Genomic DNA, 14303 nt, shown 5'->3' with positions numbered 1-14303 from the left:
GGGGGTGGGGGGTGGGGGGAGTGTTGTTATTTTTCACTCCTTTTCTCGCCAAAATGAGAATCCTTCTGACAGGGGTTTTCCAGTACTTTTCCACATTTGCAATAACTGCCCATATGAGTCTGTATTTACTTGATAAAAAATTCTCCAAACCATTTTAACAATAAAACTACAATAAATCTCTTTCAACTTATGTACATAGCAAAACATCAGCAGCATCCATGCTCCTCACATTAAAGTCATTATATTTTTAACATGAATCACCACCATATTCTTCACAATGGTTACCATGGGGAATGAAAGTACACAGTGTAACCTCAGCTCTGACTTTATCAGTACAAAATTATCAGTTTGGTTGTGTTTCAGCTATTTTACCAACAGTAACCATAACAAATGAAAATTAAGAGAACTGGTACATTTATATCACCATTGTGTTATTCACCACTGAATGATATGGCAACCATGTGATTTCTTAGCATTTATTAGGATATTCTGTCACTATCATAAAGAATTAATAATCCAAAAACACAAAAACCCTATGTATATTCAGAACACTCTCATTCACTGTGTTAAGATTTTTTTTAACCCTGTTTGTACCACATCTTTGCTTTGCAAAGAGAATGCTTTACTGCAAAAGAATTGTTCTTCACAGACAAGTGGATCCAAAATTTTCAGCCTTCACGGTGCTTGAAAGATGCTGTTATTTGAAATGAGAGTATCCCTCCCATTTGTATTATATGATGGATGTTTGTCACGTAGCATCAGGTCACTTGACTGAATTTCCCCTTTCTTGTAAAGACCAAATAGCTGCTGATGGGCACTTGTAATTCTGATCTATAGGTGCAGGTGAACTCTTAACATGTAGACACTGAACAGAATACCTTTAGGCAAAGACATTTTTGGCTCTTAGTCTTGAAAAATGTACATTTACTTTCCATTAAGATAATTCAAAATTTGCTGAAGGGATTGTCTTCTGATTTTGGAAATCCATTTTTAAGAAGATAGTCTTTGAAAGTTTGGAAACACAAGCAATTAAATGAGTAAAGGAAATTAAACTCTTGCAAAGAGGAAATAGAAAAGCTCATCAAGTACCTTTTAAATTCTGAGTACCAGACTTTTTTATGAACAGTCACAAAGAAGTTACAAGCAACTAAGAGAGTCACTGATAATTATTTATATTTATACATAAACCGACTGGAAATTATATAGTACTGGATATACTCTAAACTGGTCTTTTCAGTCTGCAACCTAATACATATTCCAGAACTTCCTACTCCAAGAAGCAACCCATCCATAGGAAAACAGAATATCCTCCATAATGTAAATTTACAGTCATGGTGTTTCAGTGGTTTCCACCCTTCTCCTTTTAAATAGGAGTACCCTTCAGAAATCAGTTAGGTAGGGCTGATGTGATTTCACACAGGAAAGTATTTCATGAGTGTCAAGATAAGAATTGCTACTACTAGCACTCATAAAGTGAGATCAGAGGACTCAGGATATCTTGCAATCTGTTTTGAATATACATTTTAAAAAATATTTTGTCTTTTTAATTTACTATTTTGCTATTTTAAAAGAAGAGTTTGGGTCAAGTAATATTTCTCTTGATCCTTCTTTTATGAGGCAAAGAAATGTCTAACCACAACATTCTTTCTACATCTCTGGCTTTATTTTTATCATATACTTTTTACCAGTACCTTGGATACAGACATGTCTTCTGACCTTCACAGCTTTTAGATGACAAAATCACTTTACATTTTCTGTCTCTGACAGAGTTAAACCTCATCCTCCTAAGCAGCAGAAGTGAAAGTGTTCAAAGCAAAAAGAGTTGAATCATGCTAAAATAGTACTTGTAAAAATTGATTCTATAGCCTATTGTAAAATTACATGATCTTCTAAGTCACTGTGGGCCACCTTAATATTTCATACAGACAGACAGGTTAGAAAGTCAGATGATGAGTGAAAGGATTCTGTAAAATATGAAAGGGAAATTGTTTAGATTTAAACATATATGTTCACAAGAAAAGAGGAGACATGTCACATCAGACAGTTCTTTATTTCTTGATAGATTTTGGAATGATGTCTTATTTCCTGAAGAAGCACCAAAACCATTTAAAAAAGCAGATTTTTAAATGGCTTAGCAGTAATTTGTGAAGACACAAGTACACTTCTTTGGGGAATAAAATGTGTGAATCTAAGTTAATTGATATGGGTGAGTATCCATAGTATTTTGCTAACTTTACTGGACATTAAGTGAAGTTCAGAAAGTAGACGGTATTCATAAAAACACAAATAACAGTCTGAATAACTTCTAGCACTGGGGGGGGGAAAAAAAAAAAGAAAAAAGTAACGTAGGGAAAAGCCCATGTGTTTAATTAATTCCCACATAAAAAAGTAAAAGTCAGATTGAGGGCACTTAAAATCTCTTCCTGGAATTCTCCTTTCCATCCCAGTACTCATATGTTGGTAGAATGAGCACAGTCTAATTTGCTTCTGTCAGGTTTAAAAAAAAAAAACCAAAACCAAAATAAAATAAACCACCAAAATCACAAGTAAAGAAGAAACAAATCTCCAAACCAGTGAGAGTCAAGAAGGAAAAATTTTGTTGTTTCTTGCTCCAGATTGACCTTGCAGTACCAGTAGCTTCAAAATATTTCTGTGAAGTTGTGTTAGCAACTTTCATTATGAAATTAGTAGCAGAAAGCCTCTGTGAAAAGTACAGCATTCTGATACTCTATGGGTTACAAAATCAAATATGCATAACTTTCTGTCATCCTAAGGTGAAAGAAACAAGAAGCGCTCTAATAGTCTCAGTTCTTGACCAACTTTAAAAATCAAAGGCAATGTTTGCACTTAAATATAAACAAGGGCAAGCCCTGCAGCAATGCATAAAACTACTTTGGTGTTTCTCAGCTTTGGGATTTTGACTCTGAAACTATTAGGGCTTTAATTGTTGACAGCTGGATATTTTTTAATGTAAAATAAAAATCCCAGTCCTACACAGTTCATCTCAGTTTATGGATTGACTTTGTAGCCTTAAGCAGCAAATGTTACCAATCTTTTTGCTGTAGTGCTTGCAAAAGTTGAAGTTGGAGGCTAGATAAACACATTGTTTTACACCACTTTATTTATGTTTCCATATGCTCCATATGCTTCCATACACTTTTACAGCATTCATCCATTTCCCATCTGCTCATCTGAAAAGATGAATCAAAAATACCAATACATACTAGACATACAAATCATTATTACTGACTTTGTCTAGCAGTCTTAAAAATGGTAACATTCAGGTGCATACAAATCATCTAATGCTTGTACAGAGAAGCAAACTCCTGTTAAACAGGATTTTTAAAGCTTTTTTCAGAACCAAGGCTTCAATAAGTTTCACTAGACATTTTGACATGAGTGCTAGCCTGCTAGACATTGGGAAGTTCATCTGATACAATACAGAAAATTGCTTTCTACACACACAAATTAAAAGACCTACTTATAACATTTTTATCAGTTAAAAAAGACTATATGACTTAAAATATATGACACCTTGTAACAATTCGAAAAACTGATTCAAATGACAGATAATTGGTAGAGTGCACATACATGGGCTGAATTCCACCACTAGTCTTCAGTGTTGTGGTACTTATTTCAATGGGTTCCTCTTAGACATCAAAGAAACCTCAAAGCCCAAACAAACAAAAAAAACATACTACTCTTGAGCTAGGGGAATCTCTTTGCTGAATTTAATAAAAGGTTACTGAAAAATATCTCACAGCTTACAGGTTCTGTGGTGATTCGCGGAAAAAGACTGTACAACTTGAATAGAGTTATAAAGCAGGTATGTTTACTCCGGCTCCGGGGTGCAAGGGGATCTCTCCACAAAGCTTGCACATGCACCGCACATTTTACCAAAAACTTATAGAGTGTGGATATCCATACTAAGTGGATTACATAACACAAACATACATATGCATGAGTAAGGCTGGGTTAGATAGAAAGGCTGATGTCAAGAGTTTATGTCATCTTTGCACCTGTGCATTGCCTCCTGGTGGTCATCTTCAGTAGTCTTTGGGATGAAGGCTCGTAGTCTTTTTCACTTTGTTTTTTCCCCAGAGCATGCTCAGATTCTCTTGGCCAATTTCTCGAATAACAAGAGTGTTTTTCAGACGGTTTATTTTCTCTTATCTAAGAGAACCAATAGAACTTCTACCATTCATATATGGCTATCTTTACTCATTACCAAAATTCCAACTAGTTAGAGCCACCTGTTACTCAAAGCCAAAAGTATAATGTTTTGCTGAACATTGTAATCCTTGGTAGATTTTCACAGTGAACTGCTTTGTTTTGATGAACACAGTAGTCTTTGGTGAAATTCCACAGAACAGTCCGGGCAAGCAGGATTCCTAGCAATATTTTAAAAAATACTATAACTTGCTATAAGTACGTAAATAAGTTGCTAAGCAGTTTTCTATAAGTAAATAAATCTCAAAACAAGTGATCATTTCTATGTATCAGTACACATCCAAAATTTTTTGAGAATTAACTGATGGCTCATGTTAACCCCATCTAATAGTGCTTGGAGTTGACAGAAGGGAGATATATTGAAACAAATCAAAACATATTTATGCTTATGATAATTATGAGCTGCTTCCTCTCCTTTTTTCTCTTGGAGTCAAGAGTAACTCAGAAAACTGAGTTCAAAGAGGAATATTTTTCCCAAAACAAACTGATTTGACATCAGGGAAGAAAAAAAAAAAAAAAAAAAGGTCAGTCTGAGTCTTTACCTTACCAAGATGCTGGCTGTCAGATCTCATTCATTCTTCAATCATGGGATTATATGGAAAACTGCTATCTATAAATTGACTAGGTATTTGAAAGTACCTGAATCTTCTAAATCTATCTATCTTCCTGGGAGTCCAATAATTTCACCCTTAGGCAAGAAAAAAATGTGATATTTTTTCCTCTCTGAATTTAAATATACATAGGCCAAAGTACACTTAAAAAATTATCCTCCTCCTGGGTTCATCTTTCTCATTTCCTCCTCACTGGGGGCTGAGGCATTAGGTCCTTTCTTCTCTAAATCAAAACGAAGTGTCTCGTACTGACTGAATTAAAGGCTCTGTAAAGGTACGAGGGGAAATCTACTGAGACTCAGAATGTTTGTTGTGAATATTTTTTCAGAAATGACAGCATATCGCAGGCTGAAAGAAAATATCATATTTGGGGGTGTCTTTAAAGCAAAGCATAACAAAAAGCATCTTATTGCCTTCTCTCCCCTTCCCCCTGCAAACACAGCAAAGTTTGACAAGGAAGTATCAGAGAATAGAAAGACTTCTTTATATAGGTAGACTGACAGGTCTGTCAACTCTATTCCCCCTCTTTGTCTCTTGTTATCAAATCAGCCACCTTGGAAGCTTCTTAGATTGTGGCTTGATACAGAGAGCTTCAACATGTTTCAACTTCAGGTATATTTCAGAAGAGTCTTCTGGAATCAGACCCGCCTCTCCTCTGTTCTTCAGTTAAGCAGAGTCTGTTTTCACACCTTCACAAACAAAAAATTTCAGGTTTCACCCAGAAGGCTCAAGGTACTTAATGCTTTAATTTTACTTTACAACAGTATCTTGAAATCCTGCACAGGGTTGGGGCACACATCTCTGAAGAGGAGTACTAAAAGCAGTCTCATGCTTTCAATTTTTATTAAAAAAAAAAAACAAAACAGAAAAAAAAAACCCAAACAAAAAAAAAACACACCCAAAACATAGAAGATCACTTTAGAAAACAGAATATCTCTGATTTATGAAAAAAATATACTGTCTAAGCAGTATGTTTGACTTATTTTGATCAAATACTTTATGGAGAGCTCTCAGAAAGAAAGAAAGAAAGAAAGAAAGGCAATGTCTGAAATTAGCATGGGTGTATTTAGCTCAGCTTTATCTCCAGACTGGCAGCTAACTGTCTGTCAAAAGGTTTTAAGTAAAGTTCTTGATTGTAGGGCAGTCCTCAGTGCATAAATCACAGAAACAGCCACAGATAAGGCACATGATTGGCTATTATCCAGCTGAGAAGAGAAGGTAGACTAATGAATACTGAATCATTTTTTTATCCTCAGGGTGGACGCCCCTGTCAGGGCTGAGTCACTGTGAAAGCAGTATGCTGAAGTGATTTAAAATGCAGCAGCCTCTAGTACTGATGACAGATGGATGTAACTTGGGCATCATACATACTCATTTTTAGGCTTTCACAAGCCATGAGTACAAATACACAAGAAAATGAAGGATAAACTGTGATACAAGTCTCCTGTTCATGCACACTTCAGGAAAGTGTGAAGTGGAGAACTTTTCATAGCCATTTAAAATGACCACAGGGGACTGTCTTCTAGGGTAGTCAAAAGTGCATTTTTTATTCCAAGGTTTCTTTGTTGCTTTTTTTTTTTTTCCTTCCAGAAGACTGCAGAACTTCCTGGAACAAGCTGTGTGTTACCTCTGCATAACGAAATTGCTGAAAATTTGTTCTGATGTGATCATCACCTTACCTAGTCAGCTTGAGGTGTTACAGCATCAGAACTGCAGATATGAAAAGCTTGAGGTACATTCTGATTTTGTCAGATGCATTTTCAATAGACATACATGGTCTTGGTTGAGAGAGAGAGAGAAGATAAAAGGGTAACTTTAGAAGTACCCACCACTCTGAAGGAAAGGATTAAATGAATATTATTAGAGTCTAGGTGAGAAATTATGCAGTAGTTTCCAATTTGTCTGAAAGATACATCTTATGAGCTTGACTCTGACATGAATTATGATTTCTGTTTGTATAATACTAGCTCTTGGTATCAGCAGCTACTCATAAGCCTTGCAAGTAGGGGCTTGTGGTGAGCTCCCAGGGGCATCCTGTGGCACTCAGTGACCAGCTTGGGACCAGCTGAGCAGAGGTGCTAGTTCACATTGCTGCCAGGAGGACTTTCATGAAGGTCCAACTTCTTGCCATCAAAAGTTGCCTTCTCCTGAGCCTTTGAAAAAAGATGTAACTTTGCACAACCCTTTGATCTCTTTATGGTGAACCCTCAATAGCCAAGAAGTGCAAATAATGCCAACTAGGTGCAGTGCAGCCACAGAACATATCCTGTAAGAAACGCTATTAATAAAAAAATGGGTAGCGAAATTTCATATCATACATGCATTAATTCTAGCTACTCAGTCTGTGGAAACCTAAATTGGAAAGCTGCTTGGAAAAAAAATCACATGCCAAAGGGTGACTGAATAGTCACTCGCAGAGTAGCTTTATGAAAACAATAGCTCTAATGCTTGCATGCTGTTCTATGTCATTTAAAGCATTGCTGTTCATTGTAGAAAATGTAACTTTTAAGCTGACCTGTTTTACTTTTGGGGAAGCTAATGCTTGTATTGCAAGGGGGAAGCTGGTTGGTTGTTTTTCATTATGGTATGTGTCACAAATGAGAATGTCAGGAAGGTCTGAAATTTCATCTCATCCAAATCTATTAATGTTAATGTTCTTTTCATTATGATTTCATCAGGATTAATTAATAGAATCTGTGAATAATATGCTGCACATATTTGATATGCAAAACCAAATCAACTGTACAATTTATGTTTCTTTACAGCTGATGCTTCACATATTGACAGTCAGGAGTATAGACTACATGTGTTAGTCTACACCAGCTGTCCATGACTAGCAGTTCATCTTCCTGAGCCATGATGTGCCCTGGATGACAGTGAATCCTAATGCTAGCAGACGACCCTGCTGGAATCAGAGATTTTGCAGTGGACAGACAGCCCAGAAAACATTAGTCTCCTTTTCTTACAAGCTCAGAAGGTTTAGATTATGCTGGTTTAGCTGTATCTTGACTATTGCATTTAAAAATAGTTCAGGATAAACTTACAGGATGTCCAATATTTGTTTTCAATGACTTGTCCAGTGGTGACTCTGAGACCCCTATAAGTTGCCTTACTGACAGGATTCATCAATAAATAGACACAGTAGATACAGGAGTCAGCTGATTATAATTCTCAGAAAAGTACTCATGTTCAGCAGAGAGAAATTTATGTTGATAGCAATGGTAGTGTCCAGTTAACCTCTCTATACATAAGTATCTGGTTTTTTTTACAGAAGCCATTTTTTAAGTGGTTTTGGGGTTTTCTTTTCTATTTTGTTGGTAGGTCACAGAATAAAGATTTGAGGTCCTTTACACTGCTTTAAAACATAACAAATCATCTTTATAGGCAAAAAGATCTTGATGTATTGTTAGATTTTGAGGAATAGAACCAAAATAGTGCAAATCTGTTTTCTGATTTCCCTGGGCTTGGTACTGGCTCCTGGACATTTACATCTTAATTTCTTCCACTCAGATGTGTTATTTGATTTGAGTGTTTGTGAAAGCTACCAATCTGACAGTCCTGCAGACCAAAGCTTTCCATTTATTCACCTGTTAAGTAAAAAGTTTGAGTTTCTTTCTCCAATTAAAGTGCCTCTACCCATGCTGGCCAGACCACCTCGAGGGAGGAATCATTTAGATTCCAACCACACACTTTCCCCTGCCTTGCTCTTGCAAATGCCAGCAAGAAGCTGACTTGTGCCAGCTGTTGCATATTTCTAATGGGCACACTTGTCTATAGGGAATAAAGCGATCAGATAACTTCTAGAAGATAACAATTTCAGGTTACTACTAGTCTGGGCTGGATTTGAACTGATACTCTAGAAGGAAATTATTCTCACCCATTACTACTCCAGATATGCTTTGGAGTTTCTGTGTGGGTCTAAGAAATATCTTAATGGAAGTGGATCTATTTTTATAATATAGCTGCAAACAATTAAGTGAATTATCTGAATTTCAGGCTGTATTAACTGCACTGTGATGTGGTTTATACTTAATGAATAAGGAAGGTAGATCATATTATAAATGCAATACATGTATATTACACCTAGTGCACATTTATCGAAACAGTGTCAGGTTTTGAAACAGCTTACATTAACTCTGCATCTGTGCTGTGAATCCAGGAAGAAGTTGAGGTTTGCTCAGCTAAATCCTTTTTCGTGGTCTTGGCATCTGAGAAGGAGTTTGTCACCGATATGTTTACTTTTATCACCCTGTTTCATATTTCTGAAAAGGACATAAATGAGAACAGATTGTTTCTAAAGTAACGGAAGGAGCAACGCAGAGAAAATAATGATGAGCATGTTCCAGTTGGATAGATTACGGGAGAAGTACAAAACCTCCAGGTTCTCATTTTCCCACAAGACAGTCAATTCTGACACTTTAATATGGATGCATGGGTATGCCAAAGGGAGAGCAAGGAGGTGTTTCGTTCCTATCTGTTGTTCCAGCTCAATGGCTTTAGTACCACACACACTACTGGCACCATGATGTAGCAGCTGAATGAAGATCCTCACCATTTTGGGGAGAAGGTGGAAGGGGATGTGGTTCATTCACCAGAAGCTGTGTTGAGCCTCTCATCTGTGCTGTTGCCACTCATTTAGGATGGAAAGGAGCTTGGCTACGACTTCAGTATGTTGTATGTGTCACTCTTGGTCCTTGGTGTGTGACCTACCAAGGAGGCTGAGCTTACTGTTCCTGTTGCAGAGGTTTATGTTTCTGAACTATTGATTTCTCTAGAGTTTTCCACTACTTTGAGTGCCCTGAAAAGCCACTATAAATTTTTTTGCTAGTAGAGAAAGTATGAGTGCTGCTAATGTGGGCTTTGGAAAAGTGTAGAGAAGGCAACGGGGGCAAATGCTCTCAGGAGCAAGGGGGATACATGCACTACGTAGCAGAAGCCTTGGAAACAGCTGGCAATTGCTGCTAATGGCATCATATATATTGACTGTCTGCAAGTTTAATCCAGACAGCCTTGTGGAACAATAGACCTTATTTTATTGAATCTGAACTGTGAACCTGGAAGAGAACTCACAGTAGATAAACAGAAAAGCAAAATGCCTCTATGCTTTTCTCTGTTTCAGTTTCATTCCTTCCTTCCTCAGCTGTTTGGGGTGGGTATTATTTGCTTCATGTGGTGTGTTTTTAAAGGACTGGTTAAAATCCTCCAAGTTTTACTTTGGTGAGTTTTTTTCTTCCACATCTTGTTCCTTTTCTGTCATTTCTCCTGTCTAAGACAACCAGCCTTAAGCCCTTGAAAAATAAATTCCAGCTCCTCTTGACAAACAACCCCCTGTTCTGCTTTGCCAGATGACTGATTGATCAGTTACCGGTACCCTTGGCCAGGCTGTCTCTTCTTCAGAACTGCCAGTTACTTCATCCAATGGTGCTTCCAAGTGAATGAGTGATCACCAGGCACTTGTGGCCTTCTCTTATTAGCCCTGTATTACTTTCTACTTCTACATAGATGAAGATACCCAGATAGACAAAACCTTCAATCAATTTACTGTTTGGAGTCTGACACACACAATGAGAGTCTGCAGTATTAAAGAAAACTCACAGGAGTTGAAACAGATTTCTCAGCTCATTATAGGACTAGATATTTGCACTTGGCTAGCACATGCTAGGTTGTTCTTATATCCAAGTCTCTCAGCTGGAACCTATCTATTTTTTTCTCATGTTAAGGCCTCCAGATTTATTATGGTGGTATTTTAGCCTGCTAGTAGACTGAAAGCAGTATGAGATACATTCATCACATGCAGGAGGGAAATTCTGTATATTGTAAGGATGACACCAGTTATTTTCTTCCTACCAGGCAGGAAGAACTAGACTTGCCAATTCCCTGATGTGCAGTGCTTTTCTGAGAGTTTAGAATTTTAAACTTCAAGCTTTAGACTAACAGGTCAGGTCAAAAAACTGACTAATACCCATCTTCAATCTGTGGAAGGGAAATTTTCACCATGGAAATATTTTTTCTCTGTTTTGTTAGATAGTTGCACTGTGCACTAAACACACCGTGTCTTTTGCTCCTTGCCCTTTCCTGGAGTGTGCATTGAGGAGTTCAGGCAACTATTTAAATCAAGTGAATTTTGGTTGAAAGTCTAGTCCCAGATGAGTTGCTCCCACACAAGAAGGGAAATGAGACAAGAAATAAAGAGAACCTGGCTTTGGCAAAATTCTAGTCACTATCTCACTTTCATAGATAGAGTTTGCCAGGAGGGCAACATACAAAATGAAGCCTAGACAAGAACTTGGCTATATCTTGTACCAGTGAGCTGTACCTCTGAGTTGTGTTTTGATGCTCTTTCCCTTTAGTTTTCCTTTTTTTTTATCCTGTGAAGACCCTACGGACCAAGGCAAATATCTTAGACAGAGAAGCAGACCAATCCACAGGAAATACCCCAGAAAACATTTTGAGGTTATGTTTAGGATATTTGTAGCTAGACTAGACAACATGTTAATGAACACTGTGAGGGTCTTGTTTGGGGCAGGCATTTCTAAATATGCTTAGAAGATTGAGAAGCTTTGGGTGGTCAACCCAAATAGTTTTGTGGACTATTGCATCCCATTGACCAGTTTAGCATTTCTGGATTCTGTTACAGTGCATATGTCACTTATATCCACCTACATCCACCATGACCCTCAAAGCAGGTGGCAACTCACTAACAAAATCAGCAGGCAGTATGGCACCCTTTGGTTTATTTCCAGCTCAGCTTCTAATTTTGAAGAAAAAAAAAAAAAAAAAAAAAAAAAAATTAATCTTGTATCCTTCTCAAAAATAATTGTTCATAGTTCTCCTTGTTTGTCAGGAACCCTACTTTCATTCTCAGCAAGTAGCCTCCTGTTATGTGGATAATGTGCAGATGGTCATTCTTTCACCTTTAGATCCTATGATGGACAGATTTGTTAACTGGCAGTCCTTCTCAACGTGCAAAGCATTCTGCCAAAGGCATTCATTTCTTGGAAGAAATTAACAGAGTGGATCTATTTGCATAGATTCTTAGTTTTACTGTCCCCAGCCATCTCGGTGTTACAACACAGAAACCTAATGGAAAGTTAAGGCTGTGTGGAGTAATTAGAAAAGCCATCTTATATCTTTATTTCTGCCTGGCATGTGTAACTGAAGGTCAGGTACTGTAATTTTTAATTTTACAACTATAAACACTGAGTTTGGAAAAGGATAACTTGTTTATTTCTCTTTTGGTAAAGCATGGGTAAATATATTCATGACACTAAAACATTTGCATTATTAAAGCATTTGAATGAACTTGAACAAATTGCTAATCTGAAAAGATTATCATTATTTTTGTCCAGACATGAATAAATAACTTTTTTTCAGCGTCTGTAAGCTTAGATGGTCCATTTGCCCTTGTGTACTTGTAAATTCATATATCAATTGAGTCACCTGGATCAAAGCCATGTTTTAATAAGGCATAAAAGAAACAAAATATATCTAGATTAAATATATCCACTTTCTCTACGGGAACTACAAAAATAGTCATAACTTATTTTACTTCTTAAAAAAAAAAAAAAGCTGACCCTTCATTTGTTTGGACAAACTGAAATGGTTGTTAACCATCTTCAGTGACCTTTCTCTTAGCTGACAGTTGGTTTGTGACAGATGAAGCTGAGTAATCGGCCGACTGTGATAAAAACAAAAGCCAGGTACCTAATGCAGTCTGGTTTTGAACTATCATTTGTGATACATCTGGATTTGTTATGAAAGCTTCAGCATTTTGAATATTTCTGCCTTTCTGTACAGACATTGAAAAATTGTTCAAGCCTATTTCTTAGGAAATGTATATTTCAATTCTGAATTTACAGAGCTGGATTTAATAACATGCTCATTTGCCATTTTCCTAGAAATTTCCCTTTTCTGTGGTAGCTTTGGGAATTCCAAATACCTCCAGTGTGAAGCATTTCCCTATAGCAAACCAACATTTGAAGGAGCTGACATAAAAATGTCCAACTTTCATTTGAGATGCTGTCTTTGTTGTTGAAACAAAGAGAGACAAGAAACACTAGTTGGAACATGGGAAATTATGACTAGATGCTAAGAACAAAAAAAAAAATCAGAGAGAGAGTGATCAAACACTGGAACAGCTTGTCCGGTGATGTTTCATGATTTTCACCCCTGGAGAAACTCAACAGAATATGGCCTTGAGCAAGTTGACATAAGTTGTCCCTGCTTTTGGAACAGCAACAGGAGCAGAACTAGGTGACAGCTAGAAGTCCCTTCCAACTTGAATTATTCTATAATTCAGAGCCTGTCATATGAAAGATGACAGCAAAGTATTGTCTACAATCATTGTCAGTTCTCAGATTTTAGATTCAAGATATTATTATCTTTGTGGGTATATAAATTGCCTTGAATTCTCCAGCAAAAAGATGCCACCACTTCTATGTCACAGACCTACAACCTTGGAAATCTGTTCTTCATCTAGCAGGTTCTTGTTCTAGCAGGAACAATCCTGACTAGGTTTGTGAGTTTTGTCTTGGCGGGATATTAGGATTAGATTGTGCCTGAAAACAGAAGAGAGAAGTGAAATATTCTCCCTTACGTTTCTTCTGAATGCATAACCAGAAGTATATTTCATATATAATGTGTATATATATATATAATGTATGAAATTCAATTACTGTTAATTACTGTTAACTGATTTGAAAATTAAGGGGGCTTTGGAAGTCAAAGCAGTGATAATGAAACAACTGTTCATGCCTTTCTGTGATGTGCAGTGAAAGAATCAAAAGTGGTCTGGGGGAGATAGATGTACTTACCATGTTACGCAACTGGTGGGTGGTGCCTGCTGCAGGCAATAGTGAAAATGCCTCAGCAAGTGAACAAGGGAACATATAGATTAATATCTCATTTGAAAGACAATTAAAATTTTTTTTATTGTTTTCCTTCTCTGCTGTCTTTTAAAGTTGTTGAGCATGTTGGAAACATTTGATTTGGTATACTTCCTTGGATAAGGAAATTGATAAAGATAGTATGGGTGAAGGAATGAGAAACATAACCATCAACATTTATCTGATCTCCCAGTTTCACTTGGTTAACAAAGTTCCCTTTAGAACAGACGGAATGAAGAAAACCCGTGAACTCTGTCTGACTGTACTGACAAATATTTTTTATTGCTATATTCTGCCTTTCTTTCTGACCATACATTCTATTAAGCCAAAGGTTATAGATAATACAGTAGCTGGAGGCCTCCTGATCCATGGTTTAATGGTACTAAAGATCAAGACTTCCCATCTTCCCACATATTTTTTAAAAGAAGACATGGAGTTCTTGGAGCTTCTAAGAAGAGAATAAAATAAAAGAATTTCAGCTTCTGGGCAGCAGCACCACACGTATAGTTACTAGTTTAACCAGTTTCAGGACTGCCTAGTGAGCATGGATTAGTAGACCAAATATACACGACAACTA

General features: G+C 36.9%; 1 long non-coding RNA gene across 1 annotated transcript in view; it reads left to right on the top strand.

Moving 5' to 3' along the window:
* The window catches only part of LOC113489420, a 17005-nt gene extending 4056 nt beyond the window's left edge, over positions 1-12949 (top strand). Inside the window, exon 2 of the long non-coding RNA XR_003400039.1 lies at positions 6432-12949. This is a non-coding gene — a long non-coding RNA (uncharacterized LOC113489420). The remainder of the gene's footprint in view (positions 1-6431) is intronic.
* Positions 12950-14303: the final 1354 nt, after the last annotated feature.

Source organism: Athene cunicularia (assembly GCF_003259725.1).
Source record: "Athene cunicularia isolate RWA chromosome 1 unlocalized genomic scaffold, athCun1 chr1_part2, whole genome shotgun sequence".
NCBI lineage: Eukaryota > Metazoa > Chordata > Aves > Strigiformes > Strigidae > Athene > Athene cunicularia.
The sequence above is the reverse complement of the archived record's forward strand: the minus strand, read 5'-3'. Positions and strand labels throughout refer to the sequence as shown.